This window comes from Saccoglossus kowalevskii, chromosome 9, assembly GCF_978046115.1.
Source record: "Saccoglossus kowalevskii chromosome 9, keSacKowa6.1, whole genome shotgun sequence".
In the NCBI taxonomy this organism is placed as follows: Eukaryota; Metazoa; Hemichordata; class Enteropneusta; family Harrimaniidae; genus Saccoglossus; species Saccoglossus kowalevskii.
Genome location: NC_140649.1, coordinates 30,233,538 through 30,261,456, shown reverse-complemented (window position 1 = coordinate 30,261,456; position 27,919 = coordinate 30,233,538). Strand labels below are relative to the sequence as shown.

The following is a 27,919-nucleotide window of genomic DNA, read 5'->3' as shown; positions in this document are numbered from 1 at the left end:
TTTAGTGACCCCATTACAATTTTAGCTACTACATTATTTTAAGATTTCCCCAGAGTTACGCAAGTTACACAACTACACAACAAAATAATATTATTATTATTATTATGAGTATTATATGACAAAATCAAATGAACCATTTTATGGTGACTCATACTCAAATGAAACATATTACCCCCCCCCCCCACAGCTTATACTTGACCTATAACCTCAGTGAATAGCATAAAGGTACATGCATCACGTTACACAGACATACTAGTAGTTGGAAATATATTCTACTCATAGAGTACAAATCACAGGGACAAAACTGGAATGTATTGAGGTCATATTATTATTTTTATTATTTTTAAACCCCTCCTTTACTTTTAAATTGTTGCTTGGTATATTTCTGTACCCCGTTTTTAAGTACTACATAGGCAACCCTGGATCACAGCTACATAGGCAACCCTGGATCACAGCTACATAGGCAACCCTGGATCACAGCTACATAGGCAACCCTGGATCACAGCTACATAGGCAACCCTGGATCACAGCTACATAGGCAACCCTGGATCACAGCTACATAGGCAACCCTGGATCACAGCTACATAGGCAACCCTGGATCACAGCTACATAGGCAACCCTGGATCACAGCTACATAGGCAACCCTGGATCACAGCTACAGTTAATTTAACCTCAACAGACATAAATCAGTCCCTGTGATATATACAAGGCCTCACAAATATAATAAAATGTTTTAAAAAGTGTTTTTTTGTGGTTTGTAAAATCAAATCGACCACAGCAATACAAGTGATGTACATGTACATGCAATAAGTTTAGTAATCAAACAATTAGAAAAATTAACAAGCAGCCTGTCGGCTGAGATAGCTCCGCTGTTAGCAATGCACATGGCAATTAAAGAACAGAAGATATCATTAGAAAATGAACAAATCTGAGTAAGGTCCACATGTAGTACCTATATGTATAATATATCAAAGCAATTGGACTTGCGGTTTTCAACAAGAAGTCGAAAATATCACTTTTTACCAAAAATTACAAAAATATTCACCAAAATTAGAGAATTAAAGATATCATTACAAAATGAAGAAATCTGAGAGAGGTCCACATGTAGTACCTATATATGTAATATCAAAGCAATTGGACTTGCGGTTTTCAACAAGAAGTCGAAAATATCACTTTTTACCAAAAATTACAAAAATATTCACCAAAATTAGAGAATTGAAGATATCATTACAAAATGAACAAATCTGAGAGAGGTCGACATGTAGTACCTATATATGTAATATCAAAGCAATTGGACTTGCGGTTTTCAACAAGAAGTCGAAAATATCACTTTTTACCAAAAATGACAAAAATATTCACCAAAATTAGAGAATTAAAGATATCATTACAAAATGAACAAATCTGAGAGAGGTCCACATGTAGTACCTATATATGTAATATCAAAGCAATTGCACTTGCGGTTTTCAACAAGAAGTCGAAAATATCACTTTTTACCAAAAATTACAAAAATATTCACCAAAATTAGAGAATTGAAGATATCATTACAAAATGAACAAATCTGAGAGAGGTCGACATGTAGTACCTATATATGTAATATCAAAGCAATTGGACTTGCGGTTTTCAACAAGAAGTCGAAAATATCACTTTTTACCAAAAATGACAAAAATATTCACTAAAATTAGAGAATTAAAGATATCATTACAAAATGAACAAATCTGAGAGAGGTCCACATGTAGTACCTATATATGTAATATCAAAGCAATTGCACTTGCGGTTTTCAACAAGAAGTCGAAAATATCACTTTTTACTAAAAATGACAAAAATATTCACCAAAATTAGAGAATTGAAGATATCATCATGAAATGAACAAATCTGAGAGAGGTCTACCCAAGGTACATATACACCAAGTATCAAAGCATTCAGGCTTGTAATTTTCAAGAAGAAGTCGAAAAAGTAAAACATTGACACGGACGACGGAGACTGACGACGACGACGACGACGGACAATCACTCATATGATAAGCTCCGCTCGACAAAGTCGACAGCGGAGCTAAAAAAGTGTTACCCATTTTTTTTTTTAAATATCACCTTAACAGTACGGTGTCCCAAATGAAGCTAGATAACATAATATAAAATCCAATTAGTAATCTACAGCTTGCTTAAACAGCAAAAAGTTGTTTCTGAATCACATTCTCGTGAATACATAACATGATACATGATCTATTGCATGGATACAAGTTGTCATGGAAATACAAACTTATTCATGCATAAATTTTGGTGGTGGGTATAATTATAAATGATTAGCAACTGAGGATATACAATGTATAAGCTGAGCTACACCCTCTCCAATGGATTGTGGAGCTGCACAAGTTAAAAACACTTGCAGCAATAAGTTATCCGTAACATATAGAGAAAACTTTGTGTGTCCTCCACCACCCATATGTCGTGCTGCTAATAATTTTCAAACCAGAATTCCAATTGCATATGAACATTCTAAGATAATTAAACAAATTTGGATGTTTAAGCAAATGATAATACAAGTGAAGAAATGAGAAATTTGGTTTGGATTGTTCAGTTTGCAGAGGAGTTCAGTTTGCAGAGGTGTTCAGTTTACACAGGTGTTTGGTTTTTAGATGTTAGGTTTACAAATGTATTCAGTTTACACAGGTGTTTGGTTTAAATGTATTCAGTTTAGAAGGGTGTTCAGTTTAAAGAACTGTTCAGTTTAAAGAGATATTCAGTTTACAGAAGTGTTCAGCCTGATGTTGATTTACAGAGGTTATTTTTGTTTACAGTTTGGTTTCTAGAAGTGTTCAATTTATAGAGGTACTGAAATACACATTTGATTTTGAAAGATTTCCAGTCATGCACTACAGTGAAACCTGTCTAAAATGAACACCAAAGACAAAACAGAATATTACTGTAATTTTAGAGTCGAAAATTCTACTTTACTATATTTTGTTCACCATAACCAGTACAAAATATAAATCCTATCACCGTGTACAGAAATTGACAGGTGTTCCCTCCCTCTTCAGGGGTCAAGTGAATTAAGCTTCCATGTTTGATATGCACTGTGAAATAAATACAGTTCTTATATAAATATACACTATGGTATCGATAACACTAATAACATAACATCTACAGTCACCAGTATATTGGAGACAGTCTGTACTTTATTTATTTTTTTTTTCAAAAATCTTAAACTTTCTGCTTGTTGATAAAAATTTTGATCAGCCTCAGAACGGGGACGACAATTATTAGAAATTCTGGTCGAAAATGAACATCAAAATTGAAGAAAAAACACAATTTTTGCAATAAATTATTTGCCACACTGAATTTCCATATGAACAGCCATCAGTCACAGCTCATAAGTTACACTTTGTTGATTTTAATACTAATTCTCAGAAATTTAGTAAAAACTATGGAATGGAGAACAACACCTGCAACAGAACATAATCTGTTCAGACCAAATATGGATGTATTCATGGTATTCTCCCAAAATATGTCAAAAGCAGCTGCCATGGTGATATAAATCCCTCAGCCTATATTTACTTTCTGTTTGTCTGATTAGAACCTCCATGAATGACGAGAGCATGATGTAATAATTCCTGACATCACTATACACATGTATTTCTGCACGTATTTTGTCTCTGTGGGTGGCAATGACTTCGTACTACTCAAGTTGCTTAGAAATCAGCCATTTACACTCATCATTGATCATGTAATACACACTGCCACTGAACCTTTAATAACAGATCATCTTTGGTTGATCCACAAAGCCCCTGTAACCACTTTAAACACTATTTATTTTCCATGGACTGAAATATCAAACATGTTTGTAAACAAAACATTTTCAGTTCTATTGGTAAATACAAAGGAACATAGTAAAGTGGCAAGGTCAGAAACGAACATGTAAAATCAAATTTTACATTGACATTTTCAATACTATCATATTTTGCACATACATTTTTCTATAATTACTTTGTTTTCTTTAAAAGGTTAAAAAAACAAGTTATACACACTGGATTGAGACATTTTTCAAAATAATTTCCAACAATAACTGTCACTATATCACTCTAACAATCATGCATTATTGTCGGGATAACCATATTTGTAGTGCTCTTTTGGTTACAAAAACTACATCTATTAGATGATGGATCATTTAATTATTTTGAATAGAGATACACCGTCATAATTTATGCAAGTACTATAAATGAAGCGTGGCATCCTGTCATCAGATATTACCTAAAGTACAATACATAGTTGACAAGTTGTGAAAACACTGATAATACTAGGTATTGTACAATTTATGATCAGAACTAATTTCAGTTCAGTTCTTACCAATAAAACATAATTAACTGTCACATGTTTAAGTACTTATTATTATTTTTTGAAATGTCAGCTTATTTACTACATGAATCATAATTACCGTGTAATTACTGACTTATGTAGACTTAATTTAATGTACACATGTAGCAATTCAGGAAATTAACTCCATTTTCAGCTAATTCAATTTTAACATCAGTCATTGAAAGGAAGTCAGATTGAAAACATGTATACTATTGGTGATGTGCAGTAATTGTTTTAAGAGGCTTTTTTAACTCCCAACTTTAGTACAAATTTTATGCTCACACTATTTTATATATGCCACAATCTTTCACACCAAAATTTATTTATTTATTTTATATTTATTTTATATTTATTTATTTATTTATAAAGTTGTGTTTTTGCAAACATTAATTTTTTTATTAATTTCCGAGTTATTATTGTTATATTCGATGTTACAGTGATACTGCCAATATCCAAGTGAAATGCATAAATTATGTTAATTAGGGTCAATCAGTGCTTGTTTAACTTCTGCTCGCGTACAGTTCAGTTTCTGTTTTTTACCACTGTCCTGTCCCAGTCGGACATTTTCTTACCATTGTATTTTTACTTGAGTAGTCTAGGAATAAATTGTATACAGGTTGTGATTGTTGGAAAACCTAACCGAGCTATTCACAAGTTGCACAATGATCACAGTTATAAACAGTTATGTAATTGAATTTTGTTCTACAAATGTAGTGCTTTGTTTTAATAAAAGGGCAATGGGCATGGTTAGTAATCTATTTTTCCTGTTATGTCATTTCTGATGAAAATACAATAAATAATAATAACATATTCAATACAGAATGCACTGATATGATATTTGTACTGCATGACATTGACAAATTAGTAATTAAAATTCTAATAAACTTTTTTTACTATGAAGTACATGTATTTGTTGCAGAAATATACATGTATCAGTAGAGAATAAACAAGTCATGTGACATATAATGTATGACCCATACATTCACATGTTCTTCAGTATATTCTTAATAAAAATTATGAAAAAAATATTTCAAACCCAAACGAACATCAATCCCCAGTATGTTTGCCATTCATCAGAAAACAGACTCCATGATCAAATTATATATGTTCAACCTTGACCTCAATTTCAATGATACCAAGTACCTTGGCCTTTATTCTGAACAGTGTCAGAAAGAATTACATATACAACAAGATTTTCAATAGGACAGACGGATTCAAAAAAAAAAAAAATAAACATGGCAGATAAATTTATAGATTTGTGCCATTCGAAGTTACAATATAGTGTGAAATATTTTTTGAGAATATTACAATTGTTGAGGAATGCGCACACCAACATGACATGAACTGATTTAAAACTACATGTACATGAAATAAACACAGATGCATCAAAATACATCATCACATACCAGAATGTTGGTTTTGCAAATTCCTTCACTAAAGTTCTATAGTGGTAAATGTAATTTTAATTATATGAATAAATCAACACAATTGTAGTGAAAGCTATTGTTGGTATTAAACAAATATTTTTCCATGAGGACATTGCAAATGGCTTCTGATAAATGAAACATGTTCATGTTCTTGATTTGTGAAGGAGTGTGTTACATTACTGAATCCTTGTAACATCGTCATATCATGAGTTCATTAGGAATGCATGTTTTCATCATGCACACCTGATAGTGTCACAGCTTTTACTATACATAATATGATAACGAAATTTGAAATTTTTATTCAGACATGAGGTCACATGGTCACCCTCAAAGTGTATACCAGCGAAGGAAGGCATACTAAGGTAAATGTATTTCAAAGAGTTAGATTCAATATATGCAACCAAAAATACCTACTGAAAATAGAATTTGCAAACAATGTTCACAGAATGAAATAGAAGACGAACTGCACTTTGTTATGAAATGTCCACAATATAAAGTAATACGCCAACAAATCATACAAGACATTATATTTCCACAAGAAACCCAGGATGATCTCCAGAAATTTAATTTCTTGATGACTTCAAAAGATGATGTAATAATAAAAAAGATTGGCAACTATATTCATAATGCATTTCAATCAAGAAATAAAAATGCCATTTGATATGTAACACTTGCTTTATCTTTTTTTTTTTTTTAACAACTAACTTTCTTTTTGTAGTAGTAGTTATCACAACTAATCTTTATTGCTATTAACTGATAGAAACATTGTATTTCTAAGGATGCAATAAAGTTATTATTATTATTATTATTATTATATAAATGTGAATTCTATAGAAACAAACATTGAAATGGCAGACTAAAACATTAGAAAAATTCACTACTGGTATATCTACTTTAGCTATAATAGATTAATTACAGTACCGTGGTAGTTGAATTTTTTGGACATGTAAATACTGCGATGATATGGTCTACATGTACAATTTGATTTAAAAAAATAAAGAAACATGTGTTTGTGATACGAGTTAATTTCAATGTGAGAGGTCAGTTGGCACTGGTGGTAGATTCAAGGAGATCCACTGGTCTTTAGTAAGTGTTTGATTTACTAATGTTTACACCCTACAGAATCTGAAGACAGTGACAGTAAATACCGGACTGTACCTTACAGTAGCTATACGTCTAACTTTATCTACAAAATTCTTTATCCTCACATATTTTTAAGAACAAATATTTGTCTAACACACAGACACACTGAATGAGGGATATACTGTATTTTCTCCATTAGAAGTGGATTTCCAACAGAGGCACATACAAGGCTAAAACTTTAGGCAAGATGTTTGAAGTTTAAGTGTACTAAATTACACTGTGAACAAACCAAATAATGAGTGTACCATACTACCAGCAAGAAGACAGGACTAAGTACAAAGTTACAGACATCAAAATCAACTTCTCAACAAAATAGATTGTATCTATCTGAACACCTCAAAAAAAAGTGAAAAGTTATTTAATATTTTAGGTGAAAAAATTATGGTCTTTAAAAGTTTTGAGAATATTCAGAAAAAAATCTGTCATAATCAACTGTACATAGAATGTACATAGAACACATGGAAATATTATATAATGGCTTTGACATACACGATGAAAGAGGAGTCGGTTGATTGGTTAAAGAAGTATAGTGACACAACCAATCATACAAGACTCAGATCTAAAGTATGTTGGTACAGTGTATCCATAAATGTGTCAGTCGCCATGGGAATAGTAAACACCATATTTCCTTTGAACTCAGACTGCAAACATTGGTCTCTGTAGAGCCAATAATCATATCCTTCTCATACCGTGGGTAGTGTCATGGCAACCACTATTATCCAGGATATAAAATCAAATTCAATTGTGATGGACCAGTGTAATACAAATATTTCAAGACAGGTGAAGCGAAACATATTTTTTTTTAATCTGATTTTGTGAATGAGAAATCTAACAATAAACTTAATAAGCAGACTACTGTACATTTACTGCTAGGTGTTATCGGCACTCCCAGGCCAGGACAATTCCTGTTTTAAATTGTAACATTCACAAATAATCTGTTATTACAGGTTTGTTTAAGTGTTTACATAGTTTCTGTTCACAAAACTGACTTTTCGTGATATGCAGGGGCACAGGGGTTTATAATTTTGAGCATTAATATATAGTCCAGACTAGTTACCAAACATTGTTTACATTATTCACTAGTCCAGACTAGTTACTATTACCAAACATTGTTTACATTATTTACTAGTCCAGACTAGTTACCAAACATTGTTTACATTATTCATTAATTTGCACTAGTTACCAAACATAGTTTACATTATTCACTAGTCCAGACTAGTTACTATTACCAAACATTGTTTAAATTATTTACTAGTCCAGACTAGTTACCAAACATTGTTTACATTATTCATTAATTTGCACTAATTACCAAACATTGTTTACATTATTTACTAGTCCAGACTAGTTACCAAACATTGTTTACATTATTCACTAGTCCAGACTAGTTACCAAACATTGTTTACATTATTCACTAGTCCAGACTAGTTACTATTACCTAACATTGTTTACATTATTTACTAGTCCAGACTAGTTACCAAACATTGTTTACATTATTCACTAGTCCAGACTAGTTACTATTACCTAACATTGTTTACATTATTTACTAGTCCAGACTAGTTACCAAACATTGTTTACATTATTCATTAATTTGCACTAATTACCAAACATTGTTTACATTATTTACTAGTCCAGACTAGTTACCAAACATTGTTTACATTATTCACTAGTCCAGACTAGTTACTATTACCTAACATTGTTTACATTATTTACTAGTCCAGACTAGTTACCAAACATTGTTTACATTATTCACTAGTCCAGACTAATTATCAAACTTTGTTTACATTATTCACTAATCTGGACTAGTTACCAAACACACATAAAATCAAACTTGTAATAATCCTAATTCTTAGTTTTGTAAGTTCATGTTTGAATCCAATAATTTGAATGTTTACTTACAAATGCCTAACAATTCATGTCATTTTATTTTCACAATTAATAAAGAGAAACATTCCAATTTAAGTTGCTGTGAGGTACAGATCTAACAAACATTACAGTAGCAGCAACAACTTGAAGGTTCAGACAACTTCAGACAGTCTAGTCTTCATAGGATATGAAACATGCAGGGCTTCGATGCCTTTTTAAATCAATTTCTCAATCCATGTATTACCAGTATATCACAACAGCTCAGTCAAGATCATGTGACACTCTGCAACAACATGTTTGAGACTGGTTGCAGCTGAGTACCAATTGTAGTTCGAGCAGGAAATTTTATTTTGTATGATAATAAAAAAAAGGTTTCTCAGGTGTACATAGCTACACTCAAGAGGAAACCCTTGAATTATTTTACAGCATGCCTCAAATTCTTGGCCATTAGCAACCATGCTAACAGACACATTCAATAATAAAACCCACTGTGTTGTTAAGTTTATGGCCATTTTCCAGGCACTCAATAAACACTTTTACCCAGCACTCCATATTGAAATGAAATCCAATCTCACTTTGAGATATCATCAAGCACTGAAATACACATCAAAAGACCAGTAACGTTGAAGTAGTCAGAGTGGCTGCTGATATTTGTGTAAATACACACCACATTTATTTACACAAAAAATATTTATTGCCTTAGAATTTACACCACATCATTTCTATGTATATTGTAAGAGTAAACACTTCTCAAACCCTCATACAGTCTAGAGGAACTATACACCAACAAGGTAACCTGCTACCTTCTACCACTATGGTAGGATAGAACCGATTGGTTGCCCAATCCTAAAACCCAACCTACTATCCAATCAGGGTATTCCTTACTCATTTTATTATTGGATTTAACAATACAATTGCTGACTGTTAACCAAACTTTAATACCTAACTAGCTAGCAAATTAGGGAACACTTCAAAAATATACAGAGATACAGAGAATTTGTCACTTCATCAAATTTTCTTTTCTGTTTTTAATCAATTTGGCATAAGGTATGCACACAATGTCACCTTATTTTAATAATGGTGCAAAATGAACACAAAACTAAAGACAAACTGCAAAATGTGCATCTATCAATTTTGATTGAAATTCCTTGCACCAATGAATAACAAATGTAGAGATATTTATCAGAATGGAATACGTCACATGGATCTTATTTCACTGCTACATTATACAGATCATAAACTAATCTCCCAACTATAAGAGTCAAGGACAAGAACAGAGTAACAGTGAAAAACTTTTCAAACTTTTGGCTTTTGCCAAGCTTCACAGGTCAGCAAAGGCAAACAACATTTTGATTTAGAAACAACAATTTATATCACTTATGCCACTAATCATGAAACGCTGACATCAATTTGAAATCGTGAAATATTTTTAAGGAAATGGTCACAATAGAAAATGTAAATGCAATACAAAGTATTGTGTTACAGCTACATTTTAATGTGTTACATGAATCTGAAAATTTGATAATCTTTCTTAATTCTATCTTCTACCTGTTTGCCAATGTTTGTTAGTAATTGGTTAAGAATAACAATGTAGTTATATTAATCACCATGGCAACAACTATTACTAGTTGTGCAATTGAATATTTTTTTTAGAAACATTACGCACAATTATAATAATTAATGTACCAGATTAATATACCAGGCTGCATGTAAAATGATCAAACCTTCACAGATACATGCAATGTAAGTCCCCAAATATTACTTGTATCTCTAAACTTTCAAACTTTTTTCAGTGTCAATTCTGCAGAAAAACTAAATTCCTGTCAGAGAATTCATTAATTATTATGTAATGTGTGTTTGTATATATTTTATTTAAGTAAGGTTGAAAAATAAAACAAAATTGAAAGTGTGCAAAATCTCTGTACTGTATTCAACTTTCAGGACAGGAAGCTGAGGTAATGTGAGACGAAAGAAAGATATGAAAAGCAAGCTCATTAGTGAAGACCACATCCTAATGATAGACTTAATTACCACAAACTGTGTGAAAATTGAAAGCTAATCAAGCACTGATGATGAGAAAAAACAAGACAATCTTCTGTCAATGCCCAGAGGTATAAGTGAGGTATTTGTCAGCATTAGAGAGGAATTGTTCAACCAACAGACAATCTGAACAGTTTCTAGGTTTTATAAAATCATAATAATCTGTACGTAAAATTTATTGACCACTCCATTTAATATTTATAATTTATTTCACTCTGTGTTTCACTGAAATTCACAACCTTTATAGACAATAAATATATAGATATTTGGAAACTAATTTCACAAGTTACTCAATATTAAAGAAAAGTTCTCTTGTGTTTGTCTAGTTCAAAATTGAACTTAGAGAAATTATAAAAAACAAACAATATGAATCAAAAATTTGTTGATGAAACAGAGAGAACAATACACATGTAGAAAGGGACTTCATCAAATAACACTAAATCTGCTCCCTGAACTCCCAATATTAAGGAAAAGTCCTTCCTTTGAGGCGAGTTGGGGGTCTTACCACTGTCAAATACACTGTACTTCTAAAGAACTGTCTGGGGACTATCACACACCAACTCATGATACAAAACTACAAGCAGTGAAGACAAACCTTATAAAACATAACCACACAGTCTATACAACAACTTGAAAGAATTCTTTACCTCTCCCATATGTGTAGAGTAACTGTATGTAGTATCACTTACCTTCACTGTGGTAAAACAGACAATACACTCCTCAGAGAAATCACACTGCTTATTAAGGACGTCTTATCAAGAATCCGAGGTGTTCTAGAAAATAAAATGAATCAGCGATGTATTACTGAGTCTCAATGTGCACACATGTCTGTCTAAGATTGGTACGTTTCCACGGATGTTGTGTCTATAGTGTCTAGTGTTATGGGACACCAGTGCAATTGGTTTGAGGTTTCCAGCAGAGTAACAAGACACCAGGCACAACTTAATTCATCAGGATTTATGACTTGCAATCAGCAGAGTAGTGTCCCCAGAAAACCAGCTAATCCAACTGCTGATGTTTTACATGTAACATCAATGAAATGGGATGATCGGGCTATATTTGGAAGGGGAGGGGGGATGAGCTCAACAATGAAAAAAAATCCATACTTATCACATACTTGTATATAAGCATGTACTGGTATGATTGTGGGGGAATAAAAATATATATGGACAAGTAACACAAGTCAAGTAATTGAAATGTATTAAATTTAAGTCAAACAAACCCTCCCAACCCCATAGTGAAATGGAATATCCATGCATAAATTTGCATATGTTTTACATATATTTCACAAATAAAACTCCATCACTGATTTCCTGTAGATCTGAATCTGACATGACCAGTGAATTTGAAGATTAAAATGACTCTTTCCTTCTAATTACATGGTTATTAAATACAGATGATTGAGTTGGAAATTGTTAATATTGTCATAATTACAAAATCTCAGATTACAGCTACAATGTAATTTAGTTCACTACACTTGATTCAGTAATAAACTGTCCTATTATTTTCCGAGGTGAATGTCATGTGATTATTCTCCGACTTAAACACTGCCGATAAATTCTGAAATGAAATCAATCTGTCAACAGTTCATTGTAGAAATTTATTAGATTTATGCATATTTCATCAACCAGTTTTTCTGGCTGATTCAACTGAAATCTGAAAGAACTAGATTTAGACTAGATTTGTTACAGAGATGTTCAGTCTGAGTACAGAAATGTTCAGTCTGAGTACAGAAATGTTCAGTCTGAGTACAGAAATGTTCAGTCTGAGTACAGAAATGTTCAGTCTGAATACAGAAATGTTCAGTCTGAGTACAGAAATGTTCAGTCTGAGTACAGAAATGTTCAGTCTGAATACAGAAATGTTCAGTCTGAATACAGAAATGTTCAGTTTGAATACAGAGATGTTCAGTTTGAATACAGAGATGTTCAGTTTGAATACAGAGATGTTCAGTCTGAATACAGGGGTGTTCAGTCTGAATACAGGGGTGTTCAGTCTGATTACAGAGATGTTCAGTCTGAAAACAGAGGTATTCAGTCTGAATACAGGGGTGTTCAGTCTGAATACAGGGGTGTTCAGTCTGAATACAGGGGTGTTCAGTCTGAATACAGGGGTGTTCAGTCTGAATACAGGGGTGTTCAGTCTGAATACAGGGGTGTTCAGTCTGAATACAGGGGTGTTCAGTCTGAATACAGGGGTGTTCAGTCTGAATACAGGGGTGTTCAGTCTGAATACAGGGGTGTTCAGTCTGAATACAGGGGTGTTCAGTCTGAATACAGGGGTGTTCAGTCTGAATACAGGGGTGTTCAGTCTGAATACAGAGATGTTCAGTCTGAATACAGAGATGTTCAGTCTGAATACAGAGGTATTCAGTCTGAATACAGGGGTGTTCAGTCTGAATACAGGGGTGTTCAGTCTGAATACAGGGGTGTTCAGTCTGAATACAGGGGTGTTCAGTCTGAATACAGAGGTGTTCAGTCTGAATACAGAGGTGTTCAGTCTGAATACAGAGATGTTCAGTCTGAATACAGAAATGTTCAGTTTGAAGTGTGTAGTTGTTTAAAAACAAGCATCTACCCAAGAGCCTTTGTGTTGTTATCATCGCAAAGAAATTTCCGCATGCGTGCAAGTAACAAACCCTTCGCTTTAATAGAGATGTTTTATATGATAAAAGGATGTTAGTTGAGATGTTTAATATTAATACAAGTTCAATTTAAATACAGGGGTGTTTGATACAGAGCTATTCAGTTCAATACATACAGTGTAGGTGTTCAGTTCACACAAGTAGCCAGTGTTCAAAAGTTACGATATTAACATTTTTAACAGAAATCTTACAGAGTCAATAAGGAATCAATAAGATACAAGTTTCTGTTTACAGTGAATTGTTTTTGCATTAAGACATTAACCTTGAGAGCTAGGGGTCTAGTACTCAAATTTCTAGGATACAACCACTACCAGCCATCTCACTATCAACTCATTGAAGGACTTCCCAGCCATCTCCCTGTCAAGTTACTGAACAGGATTTCAATTTTGCTAAAGTGATAACAACCTCATTGAGAATATACATTATTTTGGAATAACGACATATTGAATTCATGGAATATAGATAAGCTGAATTATCATGATAAAAAAACATGTTTTACAGTAAATTTGTTTTCATATTTTTAAAGAACATTTTGATCAATCAGATATTATTTTATTGGTCTACATGTATAATAAAAAAGCCATGCATGGCACAGTCCGTGTTAGTTATCAAATTTAGGATATATAGTTTTGTTTATAGTAATATAGTTAGAATATAAACATGTCAGGAATATGACTATGATTTTTAACATTAAAATGATTGACATCTTATTGTCAAACGAGTACTTGTCTATATTGAGAGATACAAAATGTATTGCTCTGGAACAGCATTAATTAAAACAAAATCGGCTATTTTGAATACATCTATATATCTATAACATAATGTATAATGAATATATAAAATTTGAACATAATCAGTCAAAGCATGTCAGAGATACGGCTCTAGAAGCGCATTCATAAAAACAAAATGGCCGCCAGTCAGCCATTTCGAATCTGATCTGAAAAATAAAATGATGTAAATCAGACACCAATAATGTCTAATGTACGAACCAAGTTTAACAAAATACATACTTAAATGCCACAAATGCTTGATTTTTGATGATTTTTTTTAGCATAAAATGGCCGCCATTTGGCCATTATTAAATAACACCTGAAAATGTGTAAAAAGTTGCACTAAAACTTTGAGGACAAGATTCTAGCATTCAAATGATTAAAATCCAGCTATGACTAACTGTATAAACATTCAACTTCGCCTTTTAACTTTTTAAATCCTTGAAAATCTACTACATCCTTAAGAGACCCCTCAACTTGATTTAAATACTGCCACACATATCTGAAACACTAAAGGCAGTATTTCAGTTGTAACACTTCACTAAGATAACTTCTAACCTGATCAGCACTGCAAAGTGGTCTCTCGCGAAAGTTGAGATGTTGTTATCTATGAAACGTGCAGTTTGTTGAAATCAGGCCAGTCTTGGTGTCATTAACAGTAATTTTAGTGGCTATCTGATGAAACAGATTCTATCTTTCTTTCATTAAAAGCTTTTTATACAATTCAAAGTCAAGTCCAACTACTTTAGAGGAATGCTACAAACAATATGCATCTACAATATGTATATCTCATACCTGTCCACTTTGAAGAGTTTTTTTCTAAGCTAAGATTGAATCAAAGTGATCAACTTGTGAAGTCCTGGAGGGTTTGAAGTTCATGAAGTCATCAAAGGCTAGTACTTTGAATGCCACGCCATCATTTCCTGGTACTGTAAAAGCATTAATTGTTCACTGATTTTTTCATTTCGTTATTTTCTAAATTAAATAATTAAAAAAACAGAACTCAATGGTTCCCCGCCAAGTTCATGAACTTATTAAAACCCAGTGAAACTGTGCAAAGCATTAAAATGGAGTAATTAAATGTCATTGAAAACAAATGGTTTTACAGTATTTACATCACAGGTATTCAACCTTGTAATTAAGGACAACAAATTTGTCATGTTTTATTTCAAAAGTATCAATTTTTTTTTAGATTTTTGTACCCATTAGAAAAATTTCTTGGTAGAAAGACTATACGAATGAACGCAAACATTTTTGAAGCAATTTCATGTTAAACATTACTTCACAGTAAATAAATAGTATCTCTCAGTTTTCTAACAATTCATAACAACTGCAAAAACCTATTTTATAAATATATATGATTTTCAAAACCCATGAGACCAAACAAATTTTGGGGCATAGTGATCCATTTTTACCATGGAAACCAATGGTAAATGACCCAAAAGTGCTATTCTAAAAGCAAAACAAAATAATGATCTAAAACAATGTTACATATACGTAGAAGAAACAATTCCAGAAAATTCCATATACAATATAAAGTTATGTATTTTTATAAAAGAACTTTGCCGCACTATCTAACAAATTGAACTGTGGTTCTGAGGTTTTGATTGATTTATTTTGCTTTGATAGATGCTTAACCAATGTTTTGTGCAAAACGTATAGATTTTTTGATATGAGTATTGTTACCAGCAGCAAAAAACAAAATTTCTTGAAAAAAATAAAATTCTAAGTTTTGTATGATTTATGACATGCTTCTAAGTACATGTAGGTACACTCTGAATTACCAAAGTATATGCCTGGGGAGATTAATATCAGTATATTTTACAACCAATATTACATGTTTACATCCAGCAAGATATTTATAAATTTTGATGGTAAAATCAATATTCTGTGAAGAAATACCATAACCCAGTAAAAATAAACTTACAAGTAGTGACTCAATCCTCACCATGCAGTTTGATGTCCTACTATACAGTGCACACAGTGTTGATTGATTAAAAAATTAACTTTATTAACCATGTCTGGTCTAGTAAGTGAAGTGCATAATGTATGCATTGCTGTGGTAAACTACTCAAGCTGTCATATGTGAATGGTTTCCAGGAAGTCTAATCGTCATCATTAGTAGGGAAAATGGTCGTAATAATCAGCAATTATAGTCATTTCCCCCAGAAACTATAATCGCCAAGGTGTATAATCAGAATAGTGCAATGACATGTTGCCATCTCAACAGATTCAAGATATGGTTTTCTCTGCTGTGGACTGTTCAAAATTTGAAGAAAAAAAATAGGCTACCATTTCGAAGACCTGCTACAGTGGTTGTCTCATGTTACTATCAGCCACTGCATCAATTTGGTTGTGTCTTTGAGTCATAAATAAATAAATGTCATTGCAATATATGGTATATCAATTTAGAAAACAAAATCATTAATTCTTTGTAAAAATTAGTCGAGGTGGGCTACTACATCTAATTGGAGAAAAAAGTTTCCATAAGAGTTGGTAGTCTATGTGTCTTGAGCTACTGTTGATTATAGGAAATCAGAATGACCGACAGATTTATGGATGTAGCTTGATTACCCTATAGTTGTTTCCTGAATTACATTAGCCATTAGCACTGCATATATTCCTATCAATATCTGATACACATTTAATTGTAAGCATTGTTTATTTTAAAGGGACCATCAGCGGCAGTTTTGCCAATTTTGTTAATATTTTTATTAAACAAATATAACCAGTACAGCCAAGGATTAATAAAATAAAGGTATACAACTTGTATAACTATCTATGGTGATATGCAAAGAAGAAGAACAGCTCTTGCATATTGTGAGTGTTTGAGAGTGGTCCCACTCAATGTGCAACAATCAACCTACTCATAATAAACTGCATCACAGAAAATAAACAAAAATATTGACATATCAAAAATGCCAAACATGCCTAAAACATTCTTTACAAATATGCAAGGACACTGTCAAATTGAATCAAAGAAAGCTTAGAAAGAACTCCCATGTGCTGAGAGTATTGGAGACACATTAAATATAATTTGAAATTACTTAGCTGAAAACTAATTATGCAAATCAGAAAATTAACATGAACAGATTTGATTGTAAAACTAATGAGGTCTGCGCAATGTAACAAAAACTCTATGTACCAAGTTTAATTGAAATGTGATTAGAACCAAAAAATTATGAATTATTATGCTAATTGGGGAAATAATATGAACAGAGTTTTACCCCAAACTAATTAGGTTTGTACATTGTCCTAGAGCATCTTTGTACTAAGTTTCATTAAAATGGAAATTAGTACTTTAGATATCAGTGTGAAAGCTTAAAATTGGTTAATTATGCAAATTGGGTAATTAATATGTACAGATTTTAACCCACAATTATCCAGGTCTGTCTATTGTCCTACAGCATCCATGTATAAACATTCATTGATATGTGATGATTACCCCGGTAGTACCTGAGATATCAGTGTGAAAGTTGGAAATTGGTTAATTATGCAAATTAGGTGATTAATATGCACAAATATTTACCAAAAACTAATTGGGTCTCTGCATAATTTTAGATTCATTGAAATGTGATGATTAGTACTTTAGATATCAGTAGAAAAGCTGAAAATTAATTATGCAAATTAGGTAATTAATATGCACAATTATTTACCCTGAAACTAATCAGGTCTCTGCATAGTCCTAAAGGATCTATGTACCAAGTTTCATTGAAATGCGATGATTAGTACTTGAGATACCCGTGGAAAAGCTGAAAATTAACTAATTATGCAAATTAGGTGATTAATATGCACAAATATTTATCCAAAACAATCAATCTCTGCATAGTCCTTGAGTATGTAAGTACCAAGTTTCATTGAAATGTAATGCTCACTACTTATATCAAAAGCTGAAAATTAATTAATTATGCAAATTAGGTAATTACATGTACTGATATTACCATAAAAACTATCAGGTCTGTGCAGTGTCATATGACATCTATGTACCAAGTTTCATTGAAATGTGATGATTAGTACTTGAGATATCAGTGGAAAAACAGAAAATTGACTAATCATTATGCAAATTAGGTAATTAGTATCCACGGATTATTATCAAAACCTAGCATTAGTTCAGAAAATCTATGTACCAAGTTTCATCAAAATCCAATGAGTGGGTGTTTAGATATCAGTGGAACAGTCATGGAACCACTAAAAAATAGCTAATTATCATGCAAATTAGGTAATTAATATGCACGGATTTTTACCAAAAACTAATCAAATCTGCGCATATGTTCAGAGCATCTATGTACCAAGTTTCATCAAAATCCAATGAGTGGTTCTTTAGATATCAGTGGAACAGTCATAGAACAGCTAAAAATTAGCTAATTATCATGCAAATTAGGTAATTAACGAGCATGGATTTTAACCAAAACCTAATCAAAACCTAGCATTAGTTCAGAGCATCTATGTACCAAGTTTCATCAAAATCCAATGAGTGGTTCTTTAGATATCAGTGGAACAGTCATAGAACAGCTAAAAATTAGCTAATTATCATGCAAATTAGGTAATTAACGAGCATGGATTTTTACCAAAACCTAATCAAATCTGCGCATTGGCCCAGAGCATCTATGCACCAAGTTTCATCAAAAACCGATGTATGGTTCTTGAGATAGCAGTGGAACAGTCGGACACACATACACACATACACACACACACACACACACACACACACACACACACATACTTGTATTGCAATATGTTCCGAGGACTTCATTGGATTAACTTTTAATATAGTTGAATTAACTTTTAATATAGTTGCGATATGAACTCGATTAAAACGCGTTCCTATATAGGGTTGCGTTTTAATTGGAGTTTAATTAAACTCAATTACAATGCAATACAATGGAGAATTGTATTTTAATTAAGTTTAATTAAACAAGAGTTGAATATCCGGTGACTGAACATAGAAATGTTTGCGAAGCTTAGGTTTAGTATCGGGGTAAGGTATGGTACAATTATATTAATATTAATATAACGTGAACCATACCTTCCCCCGATACTAAACCTAAGCTACGCAAAACGTATTAATAATCGAATTAACTATTAATATAAATTATGTTTTCCGAGGACTATGAAAAAGGTCCTCGGAAGGTGTGTATGTCCTCGGAAGTAGGTATATATCTGTATTTTTGTCCTCGCAACATATAGCAATCCAAACACACACACACACACACACACACACACACACACACACACACACACACACACACATACAGACACACTAACTGCAAAGACTCCCATTTTGTGCTTCGCACATGGGAGTCAAAAAGACACTGTCTTTCACAAATTACTAGTTTGCATTATGATTTTCTAAAAACGTACATGTAGGTTTCTTATATAATTTTGGGTTCATATTCGTGTATCACAATTCATGTAACTGCGAGATTCATGGCATATAAAACCCTTATTTTAGCGTTATACAAAACAATAGAATTAAGAAACATGATTCTAAAATAAAAAAATGTTGTATTTTTATGTTTGAATTTGTCACTATGGTGATGTAAGTATTCAATAAGTATATGAAATCTAGAAATATTCTTTGCTGGTAATGGAATGCACATTTTGTAGTACCCTTGTAATAACCTCATAATATTGTTACACAATTTAGAAATTGACATTCACTTTTGCGAGTGTCCCACAAGATTATTACAACCACAGAGAAGCTGAACTTGAACTCAACTTATTTGCCAGTGCCAATTTTAAAACCTACAAAAATATGAGGTCAACCAACCCTATTTTAAAGATAGCCAGACACAGAAATGGTAATGAGGACATTAGTACCTGTGAAATTGTACTGGTTGTCTCTGGCATATATTATGTACATGTAAATATACATAATAACCAGAATAAAGAACTGTCATTGCAGTAGGTTAAATGTATTGTGGCAGCACACAGGTATACATTTGAACATTGAAGTACATGATAAGACAAGTCAAAGACTGTATTTCTATCAGATTCCAACCTTATTTTGGTCGCAATACATGTAGTACTGTAAAATCTGTATTAGAAACCGCGGCTTCTATTAAAATGGTACAATGCAACAAGAGGGGATGCGGCTTCTATTAGAGCATGTACACATATGAGAAATGATGAATTTTTGGGTTTCAATTTTTCAAAATGAATGTGTGCGACTTCTATTAGGGATGTGGCTTCTAATACAGATTTTATGGTACTGTATATGTCAAAAGCTGTGTTTGGATCTAGCTTTTCAAAGAAATACTACAAAAAATTATAAAAACTATTTTTCATTTTTCAAAATGTAGGGTCTATGATATCACTACATTGGACTTTGATTTTTGTTGTGGTTGTCCTAATTGACAACAAGTTTTCATATCATGAGAGTGGTTGTCGGGGGCAACCAGACAAATGCGAAATTGAACCCCTTGTAGCAGCAACAAAATTATGGTTTATAATACCTTGGATGTGTACAGACAATATAAACAATAATTTTGGTAATAAATTAAAACACATTATTGTTAAATTAATAATCTAATGGTTATAGATTGCTACAAGTATTTTTTACAGTTAACAAGATTATTTTCATTCTAAACATTCTCAGAATAATTTCTCAAACACAAAAGTGACCAAGAATATTCACTGAATAATTCACACGTAAACTAAGTGTGCTGTACACTAATACGTATTCATCACGTACAATGCCTGGAGTGATCACAAGACATATTAGCATTTAAATTAAAAGTACTTGATTTTCTAGTTACTTCATTTCCAATAATGGCACTCTTGAAACATAAAAACGCAATAATCAACCCCAAAAGAGCTCATAATGATATTTTGGATGGAAATTAAAGCAAAAAAAAAACTGGGAGTAATTTCAAAGCAAACACGATGTGTGCGCAGTAGATGACGAGAGCAGACAGTGACCTGTCGCTGAACCCATGGTTCATGTACGCTGAATTGCAGCTATCATCAGATGGGTCACTGTATTTTTAAGCCGGAAATCACTAGGCTGTCAGACAGAACAAACAAAGATATTATTAGGATTACACAATGATGGTAATCTTTTCTCACCGATTGTGACCATACATACACATACATGTAATGGAGTTTTTAATGATTTTGTATTTGTTATATATCAGTAGCACATGCATTTTAAAATGTAAATGACAGCGCAGCATATCTACATGTATGACATGTCCTATTCTAATGATCCAACATACATTAAATTTCAGATATGAAAAACATTATGGTCCCATTATGTTCAATGTATGTAACAAGTTTGAACGAGATCCATCCATACATGGCAAAAATGTTTGATTTTGATAAATTTTTAACATTAAATTGGCCATACTTTGGCAATATATAACATTATGTATGATGCATCAAAATGCGTTCGATCAACAAGATCGGTCAAGGCATGCCAAAGTTCCTGAACACTGGTTGTCCATTTTTAATCCAATCTAAAACGTCGGCATCAAGACCTCACAAAGTATGGAGCAATTTTTCAGCGAAAATATACAAAAATGTGGTTTTCAGCAGGAATACACAAAAATGTGCTTTTTGGTGGAAATTAACCGATAATTAAAATAGCCCATTTCCATATTTTTGACAAAAATGTTCAAACCCATAGCCAATGGAGAACAAAGAAATCATAAAAAAATACATAAAAATGTGTAAAATTTTGTAAGAAACTCTTGGCGAAAAAATTATGGCTTTACAGGGTTAACAAAAATACAGTAGCAAGTTAATAATTAGTGGTTTTACCTACAATCCTTGCAGACAATTGTCTTTATTCGCAATCAAGTACCGGTAGTCTATTTTTATATGAGCATTCTCCTAACTGATCCTTAATAAAACAATAAATTACCACAAGCAGAGGTTACGCATTTAATATATGCACATCTGTCACCACATGGATTTACACAAATTTATTTTTAATAATATCTGCAAGTCATATTTATAGATTATTAATAATGTACATCTAAATATCAGAACAAAGTATATGCAACAATTTACAACTTATAGTATACATGGAGCAACATATCGAGATGATCAACGCCAAATATGGCTGCCGAGAGGACAGACATCATGATGAGCCGATAACATAATAAAACAAGAACAGATGATAATAAATAGAAATGAATGCTTTTTACACGTATTCCACAAAAATTAATCATAAAATTTAGATGAATCTTAAAGTGCAAACAAAAATTCTCTGACAGCATTCATCAGAACATATTCCTAGATGATGAATGATATACAGTTGCTGCTGTTTATATCACACAAGGTGAGTACTGTAAAATACTTTATTTTCACTTGGAATTAATTTTCGCTGAAGGGATGATTCATTGAAAATAAAATCCAACGAATATACCTTTTTTCCTATATTTTACATTCCACTCGTCAAAAATCAGTGCAAATTAATTCTATACAAAACACCTAAAAAGTCTTTTCAGTGAAAATTAATTCCAGCTAAAATAAAGTACTGTAGAATACTTTATTTTTGCTTGGAATTTATTTTCGCTATTTTCGCTGAAGGAATGATTCTGTGAAAATAAAATCCAGCGAATATACTTGTTTTCCTATATTTCACATTAAACTCATCAAAAATCAGTGAAAATAAATTCCAAGCAAGACGCCCCAAAAAGCCTTTTCAGCGAAAATTAATTCCAGCAAAATAAAGTATTCAACAGTATTTTACAGTAACCTGAAATACAGTGATGGAAGATATAGAAATATTCTAGGAATAAGACATTTATAAACATTTAGAAGCATTTATAATGAACTGTTATGACTTTGAATCAACTGTATTCAATTTTGTTCTAGAAGGTCAAGTCATTTTTTAAAATAAAGCCAAATTACATAAATTCTGTTTCCGGTTAAACCCTACCTACCCATATATTGAAAAAAATTGAAAAGTTCAAGCTAGAAGACTACTCATAAATGCATATAACCAGAAATTATTCATTTTGCAATAAATTGTATTCCATGGCAATATAAGGATATTGACTTAATAAAACAAGTTAGTGGTAACTATATAGTAATTATAGCATATAGTATTACTGTTAGATAAGCAAACAATACAAATATTGGAAATAATAGATAAAATACGGAAAAATCAAAATTATGCAAGATAATTTCCCCAAGTTGACAAAATTCTGATATGAACTCCGGACATGAATCACAGTATACTCAGAAAACATTCATCAAAACACATTACAGATAATAATAATTAATAACAATAATATTTTGAATGAAACTGATATCCTGTTGTGTTAGTGGGTCAGGTGAGTAACCTGAAATATGTTGATGTTATATACAGAGAGGAGGTTGATAACCTAACTACTCAAGGTGAGTCACAGCTTTTACAATGACTCACATGGTTGCCATGGAAATGCATCATTATGGATGATGAGTTCACTGACCATTTTTTTACATTAAAATAATACATACATGTTCGATATGAATGTAGATTCTTATGAATACATTTGATAAGCAGACATATACCTTAAAACCATCTCTATTAATTACACATTTTTGTATTCTCTATGCATATATAGTAAAACAGCAGCTTTATGTAAATACTATGGTGCATAAGGATAATTTGTTTAGATTGAGAAGCAGCTACTATATTGATTATAACTCCTAAAATGAATATTAGCAGTGTACAAATGAAACAGAGTATATTGAATGGGGTTCATCACTAATGGGTCAACTCTGAAATTTTAGCCCTACTGACGTAACCATGGTTACTAGCAGCTCAATCAGATCAAGCATTTAAATCATGTACAAAACATGGTTAAAGATACCAAAAAATGGAAGATATGACATATTGACTGTGCTCAAAGCCATAACAAAAAGGGATGAATAGAGATTACGTAACATTAACCACATACATAGTGCATTCAAGGTTACATCTATATTGTCTACCTATGATACCATTACCAGTCAATAAAAATAATGACATGGCTTGAAATTTACATTTCTTTTGTGGGGATCTGGCTTGCTACCAAATAGAAAAAGCTTATAGATGGGTAGCTCTGCATGATGTTTAACAGTGAATATCATTAAATATTTTACTTGTTTTGACACTTACACTTATAATAATTTTCTGCCACATTAATATATTTATATAAAACATATTTATTCCTAGTGGATTTGTGTTAGTTCAGTTAGACTAGTAATAATAGTACTTGTTTGCCCTGTGATATTAATTTGTAGTCAATGCCTTGCAACTCTATAGCTAGCCATGATAAGATTAGAAAGATGGAGATAATTATTTATTTGAGAAATACCTAAAACATGAAGTTCCAGATTTTTGTTAATACAAAAGATACAAAATCAACTCAAAATGACAAATTTTGCTGCATATTTATTTGATAAATGTACAGCTAATGAAATTGTCAAAGGAATTTCATGATAAATTCTGATAGGAGTTGCAGATCATATAATTTGATGGCACTAATTATACATACATTATACATAAAACAACTGTAAATGTAAATTTAAGTTAAAAATGCATGGCTGTTCAAAGATGTATTACCAGTACAATGTATCTAGTCAGGTGATAAACATTTATGAATTATCATAAGTAAATAGTTTGTACTGGGTTTATGTGAAAAATTGGAATGAGGTTGGTGGAAAGTGTATTTATTATTTGATAAACTACTGTATTTTTCTATTATGTAATTAATCCATCTCCATGGACACGCAATATTCATAAGAACCCCGAATGAGGACAAGGAGTGGGAGATTTCTCACCTTGATTCTGCTATACGGTTAAAACAGAAAACACATCTAAAATGTTCAAGAAAATTCTCCACAAATTTGACTGTCCGCATCTTGTGGGTGGATGTTGTTATATATTATGCCCTTGGCGATAGGAACGATTTTTTTTAAACCAAAGCAATTACGCGCATTTTTTGCTAAACAAAATACTCAACTGTCAGATTTGAGTTACATCATTCACGTGCCGACAGACGACAGCCTAAAACCATGAAAGTAGATTCATCAACCAGGCACGGTAACAGGCAGTATACCGCCTACATTAACTAAAAGTTCAAGGCGAGGCAAGGCCCGGGGCCAGGGCCAGGGAGGACATCCAACCAAGTTCAATCTTGATAATTCACCGTTCCACAATCAAGTCGTCGGGCCGGAAGTCATATACAATGGCTGGAAGTCGTTGTCATTCAAACGCCAACGATTCAGACATTGTTGGACATGGTCTTTTTTATGCCGTCGGGTAGGACGAAATCATTCACAGGAACGTATCGACGTTCATCACGACGCGATCGACTATAACAACAATATTCTCGCACTCACCTGTTTTACGCCGAGTAAATCCACAAGTTGTTGGTCGGGCACATGCTCTAAATACTCATTACAATCTGGAAACATGGATTGGGATAGAATGACATCATCGTTGAAGTATTTCTCTTTATGGTTTCCATACACTGAACACCTGACTGAAAGGACGGGGTAAGATAAAACACTTCATTCATAAAATGGCGTGGGTGGATTAAATTTGCATAACGAAAGAAGTGTTATGGATGGCCTCGAGAGGGCGATATTTCATTCACCACGATGTATGCGACAGTCAATCAACGACTCGAGGCAGCACTCTTTGAAAAAATGCATAAACTAGTAAAACACAGATAATTTTTTAGAAATTAAATATGTACAATAAAATATTAAGTCAATTAAACTTAAGATACAAGTGTAGTTTAATAATACTCTTATTCACAAAATTTAAACTATTTTATGTGCACTAGCAGAACCTTTTCTATCTGACCAAAGAATCATCCTGATCAGCTCAGTGAAATGCAGTTCAAAATACAACAAAAGTTCAGGACAATAATCACAAATCCCAATGTATCCAACATTACGAATTTGTATTTTCTGAAGTAGTTGGTTTAAACACGTCACTTTTAATTGGACTTTCTCGTATATTAAAACATTTATAAATGTGTTTCGCCACATCATTCATAATGTTTTCATCCTTATTGTTTAAAATACTGGAAAATAGATGGGAAGTTAAATTGGATAGCGATTAAAATACACGAGAATAACACGCAATACGTTTTGCCTGATAAGCTCCCGTGAATAGTGTTTGTAATATGTTGCCATCATTGGGACGGACAGTACATGTACACTCAATCGAAACTGGGAAGAAACACATATATTATGATTATGTTCAGACATCGATGTCTTTTGTAGTAGAAAACAGAATTGATACATTGTGACAATCCCGAGACGAAATAAAATTCACGAGTTGATAACGAATTTATCAGCGTTGATGTTTCTGTCGACTAAGAAACTCGTATGATGTTGAATAGTAAGAGCAATGGATAAATAAGTCGTGTGTTAAGTGTCGTATTCCCGGGTCAGAAGGGATTTTCTGAACGCTACTTGGCTATTGTGCGGACAATATCAGGGAAGGTCAGATAACCATAGAAAAACCTAATATTTTTCCTACAACTGACACATCTTAACACTATTAAATGTAACGATATTTTGCAATTGTCGTAAATAAAAATCTCGTAAGATTGTTTCGATTTCTAACTGCGCCAGTTGTGTGGGAAACTCCGATGTTTGGTAAGTTTTGCAGATAGGAAAGTTGTGTTGGTCGCTAAATGCTGTCCACCATTTCAATAAACTAATTTTATAAAAAATTATAACAAAGAAGAAACATTGATAAATCCCCTTTTCGAAATGTTTGTGTTGATTGCTCATAGTAATAACCAATATGATTGACCGTTATTTGCCACGGTGTATTATGTGGTTCCCTTTCTCGTATGGAGATATCAAACTTGTAGCGTAAATCCGATAATTTTGTTTTCCTGGAAGCATAAATCAAAATTACCGGAGGTCGGCTTTTTATATCAGCCTTTGATATTTTAATCGAATCATTTGAGAGCTATTTATAAAAAGTTCGTGGCGTGCATTGGGATTTACGCTCGACAATTTATGGGATTTCTATATTTGTGTGGTGTCCCGCGCACAATCTCGGTGGATTTGAGTACACTCAGTCGTAGACTTTTTATCAATTACTGTAATGTGTATTTAGTGTTGAAGGACATATTTTGGTATTCCCGGAATTAGTCGTATGTTTCCGAATACTATTATATCCTATCTAATCTTGATAATTAGACCATGGACAAATGCTCGAATTTAAAACATTAAAGCGGGAGGGTCGGCACCTGCGCACGCGCGGGATTGAGTCCCAAGCGACGATAACAACACACGATAAAAACGAAAAGACTCATAGGTAGACGCTTGTTTGTGAACAATGACACGCTATGGCCGTCTGACGCATGCGCATGTGACGACTCCTCCGCTTTAAATTCCGTTCTTCACTTTTGCGTTTTTGCTTTAGAATTTTACTTTTATATGTAAATCTACAAATCGCGCAACGTGCCTACCCGAAATGTTTACTAGAACTATTATGTTTTTCTTACTTTCTAGTTTGCATAGCAAGGCTAGTTTTAACCGAGTGGCTCAGGCTTACGATGTATATTTGGATGGGAAAAAAGAAGAACGACAATTCTGAATCGAAGAAATATTAAAACAAATCTGTGTGCGAATCGCATTTGTCGTAATAATGTGATCCACAATATTGAAGCTGACAACACTTATCCCCTATATGTGCATAATCCAAGATAACCGATAAGTGTAAAAGCTAATAAA

At 32.6% G+C, this 27,919-nt stretch overlaps 1 protein-coding gene and 1 long non-coding RNA gene across 4 annotated transcripts in view; one reads left to right on the top strand and one right to left on the bottom strand.

The window, feature by feature from the left end:
- Positions 1 to 25,689, bottom strand: part of LOC102808070 (adhesion G protein-coupled receptor L3-like) — an 83,530-nt gene extending 57,841 nt beyond the window's left edge. For 2 of the 3 annotated variants that reach the window (XM_085503395.1, XM_085503397.1), the window contains exons 1-2: positions 25,556 to 25,689; positions 11,512 to 11,595 (exon numbers count right to left, since the gene is read on the bottom strand). The gene's annotated coding sequence lies outside the window, so the exon portion shown is untranslated. The remainder of the gene's footprint in view (positions 1 to 11,511; positions 11,596 to 25,555) is intronic. The other variant, XM_085503396.1, reaches the window with a different exon arrangement.
- On the top strand, positions 25,629 to 27,790 carry LOC146739137 (uncharacterized). Its single transcript, XR_014930432.1, has 2 exons — positions 25,629 to 25,711; positions 27,698 to 27,790. It is a non-coding gene; the product is annotated as an uncharacterized LOC146739137 (long non-coding RNA).
- Positions 27,791 to 27,919: the final 129 nt, after the last annotated feature.